Raw genomic sequence first — 15,357 nt, 5'->3', positions numbered from 1 at the left:
ACCACCTTTCTGTATGTACTGGAAAAACAATTCACTTACCAGGCTATAGAGTATGCTAGGTAAGTACCTACCTTACGGATGCTGTTTCATGAGGAGGGGAGTGCAAGATGCACCAGAAGAAGATGAAAGTCACTGGTCACTGGTCTCTGTCTAGGCACTGAACCACTGACCATTACCCTCTACCACTGCCTTAGGCTGAAGCAAGAGAGAGGTACCTTGATACACAGATATGAACCATTCCAAACATGCTTAGAAATACAGTCCTAAGAAGACAGCTTACTATCATATTGCAGTGGGAGTTATATGGATAAAATAATTTAGCTCAATACTTTGTCCTAGGACATCTACAGAAAATTCACCCCATCTGACTGAGGCACAGAAGTCAAGAACCCATTGCTGTAAACTTAGTACTCCATGAAGAAGGGCAGCATAAGACAGCATGATACAGATACATATACTGATTTTAATGAGTTAAATTATCTTCTTGGTGTGCTTTTTCTCTCCACAGAAGAAATCTAAGGTAATATTGCTTAAGTATCTCAATGAAGTACTAAGGTTACACAGGTGATATCACTTGCTTTGAATTCTACCTATAAATTCTCACTTAGGTATCCAATCATTTAAATCTGTCCCAAAGACACCAGGGTCCCTAGCTTTTAGCTTCTTGGTCCCACAGTAGAATTCATAGGTCTGCACTCATACTGCCTGGGAATGAGGTTGCAGAAAGATGTAAGGGCACCTTTGCACTCCAAGGAGAGGAGGAAAGGCTTGAACTAACTGCTCAATAGAGAAATGCTAGAACATATATCTTCAGTCTTGCCACGCTTAGGGTTCAGGGACCTCCCTCAATTAGGGAGATGTATATAAAGTCTTCATTTTTCCTTTCAGTAGTGGCTTTCAGATTTTAAGCTATTCAGTCTTTTGCAGATGCATCTACTGACATTCAAAATGTATCAATTTGTTTTTCTTAGTTTTGTTTGTTAGGATTTATTTAGAGAAATCAAATATTTTTCTCTGCCATATTAATGCAGTGACATGCATACAAGACTTGACAACCAGACGTGTTCCGTTGGTCTCATTGCATTGGTTGTGGAGATGTATAAAAGCATTTTCTTATAACATGCAGGTGCAGTTTGGTGCCAGAAATAATTTTCCCAGTATGTTAGCAAATGACATTCTGGCTCTTGATTCATGTACCACTGAGCTGTCAGCAATCAGCCAATTGATGAAGGGTTGGCTAGCCAACTCACAACACTTCTTTTTATATTTTGGCAAAGATCTGATTCTAAAGAGATGATATTCATTTAATTAAAGGTAATTGACATATTGATATATCTCTATATATATCTCTTTGAGGTAATTGTGCATTACAGCAGACAGCATAACGCTGTGTTACAATACCTGTTTTGGGTATAAAGAGTTTCATTATAAACCCAGCAAAACATAGAATCCAGCTAGGCCAGTCTTTGAAAGGACCTTTGAATTAATAGGAATGACATTCAGAGTTGTGCTTAGGGACAGGATGTATTATACAGATCAATCTTTGAACACAGTGCCAGATTTTAAGGCAGTATCTCTAAAACTGTGTATGTTTTGCTTTGTTCTGATAGCCACTGCACAGAATGCTGAAATCTCTGTTGCAACAAATTGGCTTTGTCATGAGCACTGCAGCAAGGCAAATACTTCAAAACACCTTTAGTGGCCTGATGGAAGAGTCAACAGCCAAAAATCTAAGAATCAATTAGAAAAGAGAAAAAGGTATTGCAAAGTTAGAGCTAGGAAAACAGTATCTTCAATAGGTTTTTAGCATCTTTTTCTATTTATTTCTTTTTTAAAAATAAATCAAACTTTTAAGGCAAGCATAATATAAATAATAATTATTTCATTAATGAAGGAACTACCAACAGTATAACTAAGTTAAATGGACTTATGTGATGTCCCTTTGCCAGTCCGTGTACACTAAATTCTTTTTTGCAGAGAACATGGAAGCAATAGAGGAACCTAAGCTATCCTTCAAACTGGTTATCAGAAGACAAAGCATTGTGCTTGGCTCTTGCTCCAGATGATCTAGATTCTGCTCTTCTCCTTGGTAGATGCGTTCTCATTTTCTCAATGCTTTCAGATGGAATAGTGTGATTTTAAAATCTGTGTACTGTTGCCTTGCAAAAAAGTAGATAACTGGTGCTGAAAGGTGCAAGGCAGTGGAAAAAGGTATGTCAAATCTTTGCACATTAGCAAGATACAATCATTGATCATCCTAAAGCTTTGTAGACTTCAAGGTGCATTGCAGCAACAAATGCTCATTGTGCTGTAATAAAAACCTGTTTTAAAAAAATAGATATGTGGTAATATAGCTTTTCTGGATTTTTTTTGTAATGTTTGTTTTACTAATACATAATTTACTAACATACAACTAAAGTACTATAACTTTGTATTATTATTAATATATCAATATGAGTATATATACATTTTATTTGCCTAAATTTCATTTTAAAGGCAACTATAATATTAGATACTAATCTATTGCTATAAATGCATGAGACAAAACACTATGGGTAATAAACAAGATTTTTCTTTTTTTCTGTACATTGTCTTAGCATACCTGTTTTTCTCATACAGTTAGTCAATGTTTATGTCTTATTTCAGTGGGTTAAATCACTTTTTTCCTGATTTTTTTTTTTACTCTTTTCATTAAGAAACCATGTGATATTGCAGCAGATATAGATATTTTGTCTTCTATTGTTGTCTATGCTTCTTATGGACTTAAATCTTGCTTTTTATTTTCTCGTAATGTTACGTAGCATTACTTACGGTCTTCATTTCAAATATGTATGAACACGATAAATGTACAATGAACATGAAGATCATTGCTTCATACATGAACAGAAAAATATTTAGTATCAGTTGCATTTTTGAAGATCTGCCATGTTGTTCCACTTTTTTTTATTACAGATTTCTTGAACAGTTTTCTGTATTTCAATATTAAAAGAGCTTTCAAAGATACTATTTAGAGTTAAATTATATGATGACTGCCATCTTTGTAGAGATGAAACTTTTAGAATATGGCAACTTTGTGTAGCCAGATGTCATTTTTTCAATAATCATCCCCACTTATTACTTTCTGCCAAACCTTTTTCAAAATTCTTACTCCAACCAAGTGTTGATTTATAAGCTATTGAGTAATCTTTAGCTGATTTTTTTTTTTAATAGCATTAAGCCTATTTTGTTATGATGGCCAAGCTGTGCAATGATGGATGTGCAAATCACTATCATACTCTTGCACTTTTGCAATAGTTTAAAATACTAAGGGTAATTGTATTGGTAATAGGTAATTGTAAAGGTAATATTAGTATCCCCCTTCTGCATAAGAAGTACTTTCCTAGAACCTTAACGAAGTAATCTGTAGTTTTTCTTCTGTTTGTAAAACATAGTCACCACTAATGTTTGTTTGTTTGTTGCATTTTGGGATGCAATGTTTGTGACAGAAGTTGTTCTGAAAAGGCTAGATTTGTTGATGACTGGGAAGCTAACAGTCATTCAGGATGACAGCTTCTAGCAAGCTTAGGAATGAATGCCATAAAAAATATTTATAAGATTTGGATGCAAGTATGGATTAGACTGCCATTAAACAAAAGGAAAAAAAAAATTAGAGAGACCCTCCAGTGCTGAAACAAAAATGGAGTTATCAGATTATTACTGACATATCTTTGAGGGGCAGAAAGAGTAAACTGTCCAAAGGTGTGCAGGTCAGCACACTGCTGCTTCTCCTTCCCTTCTTCCTACTGGGTAACACTGTGCATCACACCTCACTTGCATGTTGACCTTTACATGCTATCTGAAGCAATTTTGGAAACACAATGGCAGTACTTATTGCTACACAGAAGTGAGCGCCTTATAAATGTTTGATCAAAAATCACCAGTTTAACTTGTATCTTCATTTTTAAAACTGAATCTATTTAATACTCTCCTCGTGAAATTTTCTACCCAATTAGGCTGTGCTGAGCATCAAAGCTTCTCTAATCTGTCTTCAGTTCTGTGACATATATTTCTATATACTGTCTATGTTTCCCAAAAACTGTTACTTCTAACATGATACAAGCACTTTTATCTGATTACCTTGGGACACTGAATAATTTGGATAATTGAAGTCGAACTGTACAGTGAATTCCTTGCCCTTGCATTCCTAACATGAGAGCAGCTTCAAATCATGGGTAGTTTCCGTTAAATTTAATTACTCTCCCTTGTGACTTCCATAGCATAAGTATGGGCTACTAAATGAGGGCAGTTACTCTTATTCTCTCTACTCTTTACTGTGGTTCTTTTTATGGGTCTTTTTCCAATTCAACATGAAATTATTTTCATTATATGATGAATATGGACATAGGTTATGCCTTCATTGAAGTGGTTAGCGTTCTCTCCATCTGACCTGCACCTTCATACGCTAAAATTACTCAGTAAGGAAGAAAATACTCTTCATTAAAGACCTAGTGATCCAACTTCATCATGTAGTGTTTTGTTATCACTTTTCAGTGAATTCAGTCCTCTAATGTTTACATTTGCTATGTAATTGCATAGATTGCTCTTTTAGGAAAGGCAGTTACACTTTTGAGCACTTAAGGTGAGAAAGTCGTATTGGATCAGTCTATTAACCATGAAGTCTCATGTCTTTTCTGAGAATGATTAGATGATGGTGTGGACTACCTAATCACTTGACTACACGAGGGGAAGAGTAAATTTTAGGGAATGATCGAAGTGCTTCCTTGTCTCATAGAGTAAATTTTTGCTGAATATTTGTTATTATAATTTATGAGATTTTTATACCCATATGCATCATAGTAAGTGGTTTATTTATAGCAGTGTCTAGCAAAGTGATGTGTTAGAGTGGTCTGTCAATGAAATCACAACAGCCAGGCTGTTGTAGCTGGGTTGGGCTGAGTACTGTTATGGTGAATCCTACCTGCTAAGAAATTGGCTCTGGATCTTAAATTTAAGAGGATGAGAACAATGGAAGTGAAACTGTATAATTCTTCTTGATGTATCAAAAATGTTTTATTATACTCCTAGACTTCTCTCATATTCTTATTATCCAAAACCTAATGGTGTAAGATGCCATTTCAATCAGCAAAGTAGGTCATTCCTTTCAAAAGTTCCTGATTATGTAAGAACTGTTTAGTCGTAACTCAAATACAAGTTACAATCCAAATGTATGTTTTGCATATACTCATACTCCTAAATACTTGTATACTTTTTAAGAAGCTAATCTACATTGTCATACACATTTACTGTTGTGGTTGGTTTTAAGTACTTGATTTATTGTGCCAGTGTTCTCTTAAGCAACTTCCACGAACATCAGCAAAGTCTCACAGTGATGTGAGTGAGCCTTGTGTTTAAGCCTGTTCTAGTGACATGAATCAAAATACTTATTTCAAATGTTCATGGAGAATATACAGCTATAGTTATTTGGAGACCATGCTTACCACTTCTGTGGCTTGGTGTCATTTACAAACAGTGGTCAGTACAACACAAACCCCACTGGACTTGCAATTTCTGTCTTCTATCTGGAGTGGAAACTGGTTTAGTTAGGACAAGGGGTTGAGAGGAGAGGTTGGTTTGAAGGCAGGAAATTATGTAGGACTTTTTAAAGAGGTTTCTATAAGAATTCATGTGGTAAACATCATTCATTACTCTCTTGTAATTTATCTATTAATTTTGAACTGTATTTGATAAATATCATATCTTCCTCAGTTTGTGAAAAAATAATCTGTGATTTTCTTCTATAAATATCCTCACTGAATACTGATTCTAAATTGTTCTTTAGTTTATTTTCAAGTAGAATGGTTGATCTATGCAGTTCTGTTTGGTCGTATAGATTGAGCTACAAGTACGCAGTCAGGGAAAGAAATACATCTTTTGTTTTCATATGAACTTGCACTCAAAAGCTGCTGGGTATATTTCTGGCCTACTGAACATTGTTCCAGTAAATATTCTTTTCAATGAAGTGTGTTTATTCTAGAAAAGAAACTAAAATCACGAAGATATATGAAGGCCACACATTTTGAAAGCTGATAAGAAATAGAAAAAATTATTATTATTCATTTATCATTAGTTCTCAGAATACCAACATGCATAAAATTAAAGTACATTTTCAATTTCTTTTTGTCTTTCAAGTTCACTTGCTCCCAGTGGAGAATTTTACATTTATCGATGTATGACAATGCAAGAAATGTTATGTAAGAATTTAAAGGGTAAATTTCTCAACTAAATGTCAGTTTATTAAAAATATCTTATTATAAAATCTTCATGTCAGGGACCAAAGTACCTGTGATAGTGTAGACACCTTATTCCATTGATGGAACTATGAGCTAGAAATAAGATTATTAATTTCAGTAGAATTTTGTGAAAATGCTGTTGTTTGTCCATGCATCCTAAATAGCAGTTTTGTAAAGTTTTCCCTTAACTTTCAGTCTTCCTTTACAGTATTATGTGGTAATAACTGCAATTATTTATATTGTGTAAATGTTTGATGTTTTGAACATTACAATTTTTGAGTGAGCCCACAGATAACAATTCTGCAAAGCAAAAGGAAACTTGATCCTTATTTGTTAAAAAATACAAATTGAAAAGGCCAGGGGGCAACTCTGGATTTGTTTAAAGTAATATACAAAATAAATGGTATCAGATCCACATCCAGATCCCAAGTTTCTCTTTTTAGCATTCTTTTTTTTGGTTTGTTTGTTGTTTGTTCCCACAGAGATTTAAAATAAGCCTGCTAAGTAACTACAGATACATAATCAAAACCTGCCAGCCTCAAGTCTTTGTCCTCTAATGGCTGTGACAGATGTTAAGGTAGAATGATATTTCAGGCAGATTTCCTTAACAGAGAAACTGAGGCTCAGAAAGGGTATCTGTTGAAGTACTTGTGCATGTTTGGATGTCTTGCCAAAATGAGACTGAAACTGTGCTGGACACTTAATGAGATTTTGAATTGATGCTGTGATTTCTTAGTCTGAGTATAATCTGTGATACCAGTTTTAGCGGAATAAAAATGGCTGGCCAAACCTGGCTCTTACATATGTACTAATGCAGCAACTGCCATATACAGGGAAAGATCAGTGAAAAAATAAATCTTTTTCATTGGGTGTTCCCATATTCTGAAGAGAAAATGGCAGGAAATATCACTCACTGTTCTTGAAATCCTCTAGATTATTTCTGACTGCTTGTACCTGATAGAAGCAAGAAGCAACTCTAGTTTTTGTGTGTCATGATCTCCTCATGTGAGCTTCTCCATATTTTGTCCCAATACTCTTTTCCTGTGATGAAATATCTACTGGAAAGCATGTTAGAGTCATTAACGTGAAGTGTTCTTTCCTGAGTGCAAAGCTGGTAATAAGGCTTGCTTTGTTTTATGGAGAATGTTTCATGTAATCACCATTTCTTCAGATGGCATTCCAAAAAGAGCTACCTCCATTGGCCTTTCATGGAAGTGGCACACGCAGAAGGCAGAAGTGGTACAGTCCTAGTGATAGACTGACATGCCATCCATAAATGCTGATTATAAGGTAGAAAAAGGCCAGTACTTCATGAAGACAAAGCACTCAGAGAGGCTATTAAGAATAACTTTGTTAAATCTCACTGGTGGTGAGCTGCTTATGCATATACACTGTACCACTTAAAGTATAAGAGCTCTGCCATGCACTTTAGAGTTTCCTATTTCAATGCCTATTGAATATCAAAAAGGAAATATGTTTAATACTGTAATTCTGTCATTGTATTTAAATATTTTCAGGGCAGGAAATCACCAAAAGAGTATGTATGCTTGGATTTCATCTATCAAAATTGGATTATTGTAATGGGCTCTACATGGGGTGGCTTCTTAAAACCACTCAAACTTGATCTGGTGCAGTACACAGCTGATCTCTCAGTAAGTAGTGTTTCTTAAAAAATAATAAAAAGAGCTCTACGGTATTTTTAGATGCAAGTTTAAACTATCTTCTGCTTATAAAATGTCATGGCTTTTTGCAGCCTTTGTAGATGTCAAGCAAAGTGTTTCTGTAGCCTTCAGTGCTGCAGAATCAAACCTTAAATGCAATGAAAATAGCAAATGTCCAAGGCACTCTGACTCTGTGATAGTGTATGAGCTTTAATTAGATTATATGCTCAGGACCAGATCCTGGGGGTTAAATGCAAAGGAGCTAGAGGAAGCATATTTGAATCCTTGGATTTGGAAGTTGCTTCTTCTCTAATTTATCATCTTGTTTTTACTAAGAGAAAAATACGTGTATCACCGCAGATGGTGAAGGACTTAGATTTTGGAAAATGTGGTGCATTTTTAACATTAGGCACCTTTTCAATAACATAGTTAGGAAGAATCCTGAACCTTTGAAATAAAAGCTAGATGTCTGAAAGGTTAAATATAAAAGGGGTTTTCAAAATATTATAGTCAACTATTCTGTTTATTAATGTAGTGAATAATCTGTACTGAGCAGACTACATATAATGAATCATTTATCAACAAAGCATGACCTTTTCCTAGTTGTAAATTACCCACAAGTAGACTTTGATTTTTAGAAATCTGGTTGTTGAGAATTGTTTGATCAACTTATGTCAACAGACTTCAGTGTGTTTGCCTTGAGTAAGATTTCACTACCAGTAGTTTATGATTACATAAATTGCATGGAGTTATCTCTATTCCTTATTTGGATGCCTGAAAATCTTATAAAGAATGACTTACAAATAGAATGTGCACATTTGTGCAAATATCTTTCTGCAGAATATGTAGGACTCTTCAACTCTTTATGACCATGCTTACTGACAGCAATCCTTGTACTCCCTAAACCGTCAGCTTAAGAAAAACGAATTAAAATTGTTGTGGCTGATCGTCTTCACATTTATTATCCTGTATTTCTTTGGGTGATGTGTTGTCCAGTTTCATTGGTAATTCCATAAATGACTCAAGCATAGTTTTCTCTGAGTCACCATCAGGCTGATGCCCCAGGAAAACATGGGAGAACACTTGCATGAAGATACTGAGTAAAACCATTTTTTATACCACTTTTGCTCATTAGAAATTCCACTGCTTTTTCCAGAACAGCAGTGGTGCCAGCCCTGGTGTTCTGATGAAAGTCCAGTTTGGATAATTACATTCTGCCTTCCTAAATTTCCCATCTGGATTCTTTTTCAGATTCTGCCCTAGAACTGTACTCTATTAATATTTTTCACTACGTTATATTCCTGGTACTTCAGTTCAGCAGGTGAGGGGGTATTTTGTGGTTGGTTGGTTGGTTTCTTCCTTACCTATTGACACAAATTCATGGAAAAACTTTGCAGGTGAGCAGGCAATAAGTCTTACAAGTCTTACAAGATCTCCCTGTGTCTAATTTTCTCATAGGTAAACAGAGGTAGAGCTGCAGGATCTAGGTCTACAATTCCTACGAATAAAACACCTTTTTAAGTCATTACAATGGAGTATTTCAAGATCACTTTAAATAGCATTTAGCAAATGCTTGAGAAAAAAACATTCTGTTTGAAGCTTTGAAGAGTAATAGCTATTGTAGGACTGAAGTACAATCTCAAGTCTCTGTTTACTCCCTCTAGTAGATAGAAGTATACTGTAATTGTCAGGCCTGACTAGTATTAGTAAAAGGAAGACTCGGTGTTTTTGAGATGGTGAGTTGCAACTGTAGTATAGGCTCACAGGATAAATCAAGTTGGAAGGGACTCAGGTCACAAAGTCCAACCTCTGGCGAGTTTCAGCAGGAGGGCTTGCCAGCACAAGCACTGCTCTACAACCCTCAATGACCCTTCAGCTCAGACCCTTCTAAACAACACACTTCATTAAGGGCTGGAATATTTTTATATAATTGCTGCAGTCCAGAACTGCCTGCTAGACCTGCTGCATGCAAAGTTTTTCTCAAACATCTGTCCTGAGGTGCTGAGTGGTTCTGGCTGTACAAACCCTAGTAACAGAGCCATGGCACACTGTAGCTTTTATGCAATTTTGAAGTTCCTCAGCCAAGAAAACCAAGTGTCTTGAGAATGGATGATGGTATGGATAGTTATGAAACATGAACAGTTCAGACATTTACAGATGGTTCTCTTCATCACCTTATTATTTATTTTTTTTTAAAAAAAAAGGGATTAGATTAAACTGACAACTTAGGTAGTCTTTTCCTGTAGTTAATAAGGAACATTTTCTTAATCTTTCGCTTTAAATCTTTCATGATACAAATCAAGCTAATTTACTTGTCTTATAAGGGTAAACATGAAGAACAATTAATCTTCCCCTTCTGTAACAATTTTTAATGTCATAAAGAGAGTTATTAAACATTCTATGATGAGGTATATAGGCAGACTTCTGTCTATTGGAAGAGTCTACATTGTTTTATTGCACCAGGTAGCATCTGGGTTTATATTTGTGGAGAAAGGATTAAGAGGAAGGGAGTAAATTTTAGCTGGAGAGACCAAAGTGAAGCTGAGTATAGACACCATAAAAGGTAGAACAGTTACATTGGTCTCCGGATAAACGAATGAGATCATCGATCCAAAGCCAACAAAAGTCATGAAGAAATTTGTTCTGTTCTTTTGAGATATGACTATTAAACTCTGCTGAAATGTATCCACATCCTTAGTTGTCTTTAACTTTCTCAAATACTCTTTTAGGGTAAAAGGTGTTGTCTTAACTCTCTGGGAGTATGTAACATTTCAAGTTTTCTCCAGCTTTTAAGTTAATAACATTAATCTTTTTTCTTCCTTGGGGATACTTTTACCCACTTACAACTGTTTTGTCAGTTTTTCCTAGTCATTATGAGCCCGCAGTGTCCCCATTCAAAACATCTAGTATAATTTTTTCATGAAAGCTAGAATCACAAATTTATCGTTTTTGAATTGTAGAGACTTCATGTGGCTCAAAGGGTGGTGGGTCAATGTACAAAGTGTAGCAATGACAAGTTATAAGTGACATACCTGAGGGACCAATACTGGGGCTGAAATTACATATTGTCTTTCTTAAGGAAATAGGCAGTAGGGTGGGGTGCACTCTCAGAAACTGTAATGGGAAATAGCTGATAATAAATTGGAAGGCAAGGCTGAAATTCACAGAGCTCTTGGGAGTCTGGAAAAATGTACGGATAGAAACCTCATGATGTTCATAGGGGGAAATGTGGTGTCCTGCACCCAGGATGCAATAACACATATCGCCTGGCAGCCAGCTCTAGCCTCAGGGAAATGGTAGATTTGGGGGGTCTGCTGTAAAGGACCAGGGGTCCTGGAGGACAATAATTTGGAACATGGGTTAGCAGTGTGCCCTAGGGCTGATGGTAGGGTGGGCTGCGTTAGGAAGAACATAGCCAGCAGGTGGAGGGAAGTGGTCATTCCCTTCTGTTTGGCACTTGTGAGACAGCAAGTGGGTGACTGTGCCCGGTGCTGGGCTGCCCAGTACAAGGTAGATTTTGATAAGGCAGAGTGAGTCCAGGGGAGAGTCACCATGGTGGCTGGGGCTGGAGCATGTGATGCAGGTGGCTGAGAGAGCTGGGTTTGTTCAGCCCTAAGAGGAGAGGGCTAAGAGGGACCTAGTTGCCGTGCACAACCACCTAATGGGTGGTCATAGGACTTTTGAGAGACGGGCATAGTGAAAAGCCAGCAGGGGGTGGAAACAAGGTGCAGCAAGGCAAATTCCACCTGGAGTTAAACAGAAAAAGTCCTCAGTGAAGGTGGTTAGTCCCTGGAAGAGGTTGCCCATAGTTTGTGGAATCCCCTGCTAGGAGGTGTTTAAAACTCAGCTGGTCAGTGAGCAAGTAACCCGCTCAAACTGAATTTGTCCTTGCTATGAGCAGGGTTTGAACTAGATGACCCTCAAAGGTCTTTTGCAGCCTAAATTATCCTGTGTGTCTATAAATATGGATACTTGGATCAAGGTGCTCCTAGGGTTTTTTTCGAAGTAGGTTTCCTCAATGTTAGTTCTTCAAATTGTTCATTGTAGCCTGATTGTATATAATTGTGAATTGTACATCAGAATGTGCTGCAGCTACTATAGTCTCTTGAATGTGCTATGTGACTGCAAAATTTTTAATGGAAATAGATATTTTTCTTATATTGCCTTTTATATGAGTAACATTCAAGGGCAGAAGGCAAGCATATGGGCTCAAAATGAGCTTTGATAATAACAGTATTAAATCCCTAAATATCAGCAGGGACAATTAACGGTTGAATCTGGTTTGCTGGATTCAATTATCACTCTAAGAAAAAGCTACTATAAACTTACATACCATCTTTCATATATTCCAGGGCATCTTGTGTCTTTTCAATGAAAAGATGAGATTTCACTCAGTGATTACATTAGCTGAAAATATAATTTTCCCATAACTTTTGTACTTTCAGTGAACCATGTTTCAGACAGAGCTTGTTTGGGGGAGTTCAGAGAAAAAGAACTTCCCCACAAAGAGACACAATATACCAGCACATGAAGATTTTTTTTTGCTTCATGTTATTAGACATCTGCATTTTGGCATACTTTACTTTGTTTTCTGCACTTATATCGATTTGATAATGTGTTTAATCATATCAAAACATTTTTTTTTGAGGATAGTTATAAATTAGCAAAAAACTATTATTGTTATATCATTCCAAGTGGTCTGGATTTTCAGAATATTCAGTTAAAATGTCTCTCCTATTAAGACTTGTTTACACTTTTATGGGCTTTGTGTAGTAAAGTAATGAAACATAAGGAATGGATAGACAATCCCTACTTTGCAGATGTTACAAAGAGCATTGATTACAACTCATGTATCAGGTGCCACATTTGGCTTGTCAAAATGTAAGAAATTATTTCTCTGTGTGCCAAATGGCTGTCAAAGTCCCTCTAAAGCCAAATGAGGACAGTTATGCCATGATTCTCATTATCTCTTACTGTCTAACTACTTGCTTACTTGGTTGGTTTTTCCCCCCTTTTTTTCTGTCTGTTAACTTCCTTTTTCTATGGCCTGGCATGATCCCACATGCAGCAGGAGTAGCAGCAACAGGACTATGTAGTGACAATTTCACAGTCCCAACTTTGTATACCTGTGATACAAAGAAAATAGGCAGAAATGGGCAAGGAAGGCTTTTGTAACACCTCTATAGCTGTGTTTCTTTAACAGTAGTAGTGCTTCTTCATTTCTCTTCTTACACTCTGCCTTTCTGACTCAGATACCCCTGTTGCTATCAGCCTTCAGCATCCTAACTCTGATAATCATTTATGACCTCAGAGCATTTTCTATTTCCTCTTCTTTCACTCATCCTGATCTGCTGTATTTATTACAGATAACATACACTATATAATATAGTCTTGTTTCCACATATCTGAGCTGGAGATTGACATTCTCATGCACCTAAAAATGTAGTTGCTTTGGCAGTTCATTTGTCTAAAATAAGCCCTTTTGCATAAGCAGTGTACTACTTTTGCATTTTAGTAGTCAACCTAAGTGATGCTCTTAGCCTTTCTCAATTTATCAGTTACATTTATTGCATCTCATATGCCTCTAATTTCTACAGTCTTTTCTTGTCTTTTATGCTATCTATTTCAGTATATATCCTCTCAGTTCAATAGTACATTCTAATCCATACCCCCACCCCAGTTCTCATTAGGACACAGCTTCCACAACTGGTCTCTCTCATTGTTCTGTGAAATCACTTATAAACACATCACATAGAGCCAATGAATTATGGAAGTCAAGCAGAAGGACAGAGGGTTCACAAATGCAAAGGTTTTTCTTGCATTAATTGTACAGACTGATATTCAAGGTGCCTAACCAAAGAACGTAATTTGTCTTTTGGAAAATCCCATCCTGCTCATCAGTGTGACTCTTTCTCCACAAGAGGGATACCAAATCTGCTTGCTTGACCCTAAGTATCATTTCAGTGACTTAGATCAGGGTGGGCAGGCATCTGTATGCAGCTGGAAGGATCAAGCAGATGAGAAGAGGTGACATAGTATAAACTAGGTGGAAAAGATGAGAAGAATTATTACGAAGGACTCAAGTTGGAGTATAAGCATGTATTTCTGGCAAAGGCAACAGAGGACATTTTCCATTTTGAAATGTAGATTCAGATCTCTAATTGTTGTGGAGATACTGCAGGGGCCTCTGAACATGTGTCAGCTGTTCTCAGACTGATTTCTGAAACTGTCAGAGTTTATTTAACACCCTTATACTTGGATTTGTTAGAAAAACTGCTAGACTGTTTCATTACTGCTGTTTGCAGTATTAAAGCTAGGGGAGTACCTCTAATTTTGTTCTGGTCCTGTGCAAAATATTTTGAGAAAAATCATTCTTCCTTGTAACAGGAAATCTTCTTTCAGTGCTTCCATGAGGCTGTTTTCTTTGTACAGCAGAATTAGTCTAATCTTCTCATACCTATGTGCAAAGGCAGAACATTAATATATTTAGACCATTTGATTGGTTGCTTACTATTTACAATGGCATAAAAAATTAATACCATCACTGGAGCATGAAAATTCCAAATTAACAGAAACTAATGCTACTACTGAGCCAGCTTTAGCACTGCTGAGAGAAACTGAGGCAATTCTGTAAAACATAGCAGAGCATACTATAACTGCTTCTCATTTAAACCTGATTTTTCATACAAGGTAACCCAGTGTATTAATCTGTTTGTCTTTGCTGCTGCCTGCCTACCATGCATACGATTGTAGCATTCCTTTTTGCATTAAAGGGGCTTTAGAACAGAATTACTAGAAAAGTGGTGTGTTAAAACTAATCTGTATTAATGTCGCCATCCTGCAAAATATACAGATAGTACCTAGAGAAATGCTACCTTTGTGCAACTTGCTTTTTTTCTGCCAGCTCAGCAGATGATAATATCAAAAAAAAAAAACAAGGATAGGAGGGGAAAAGATAAACTACATTGGTCTTGATTTATAGACACTTTTATCTTTTAAATCCGTCCACCTGGGGTTTTTTTGCTGGTCTTTCTTCTTCTCTTCAGATTACCCTACTGAAAAAACAAAATAAACAAAAAACTTTCCAAACAACTGAATTGCAAGTGAACTGAATTTCCCCAAGCCCAGTTTACAGTGATAAGGTTATCTGTGAGAAAGACCCTAGTTCTTGATGAACGAAGGCACTAACGAAAATTAACATTCTAAAAGGATCTTCTGCAGCTGTCTTCATAAAAAGAAACTGATTAGTGGTTTGGACGGTGCTAACTCTGTAAATTATCAAACAAAATACAGCAGAAGCATCCATTTACGTATATGAAAATTACAATTTGAACATCACACTTAGAGCACATTAATCAACTTCATTCTTTGTTTTTATGCCTAATGAGGCTTTTCAGAAAGGTAAACAGCTCTCTAAATGAAGTTGC

The sequence above is a fragment of the Falco biarmicus genome, chromosome 2, assembly GCF_023638135.1.
Source record: "Falco biarmicus isolate bFalBia1 chromosome 2, bFalBia1.pri, whole genome shotgun sequence".
Lineage (NCBI taxonomy): Eukaryota > Metazoa > Chordata > Aves > Falconiformes > Falconidae > Falco > Falco biarmicus.
This window is presented reverse-complemented; position numbering follows the sequence as displayed.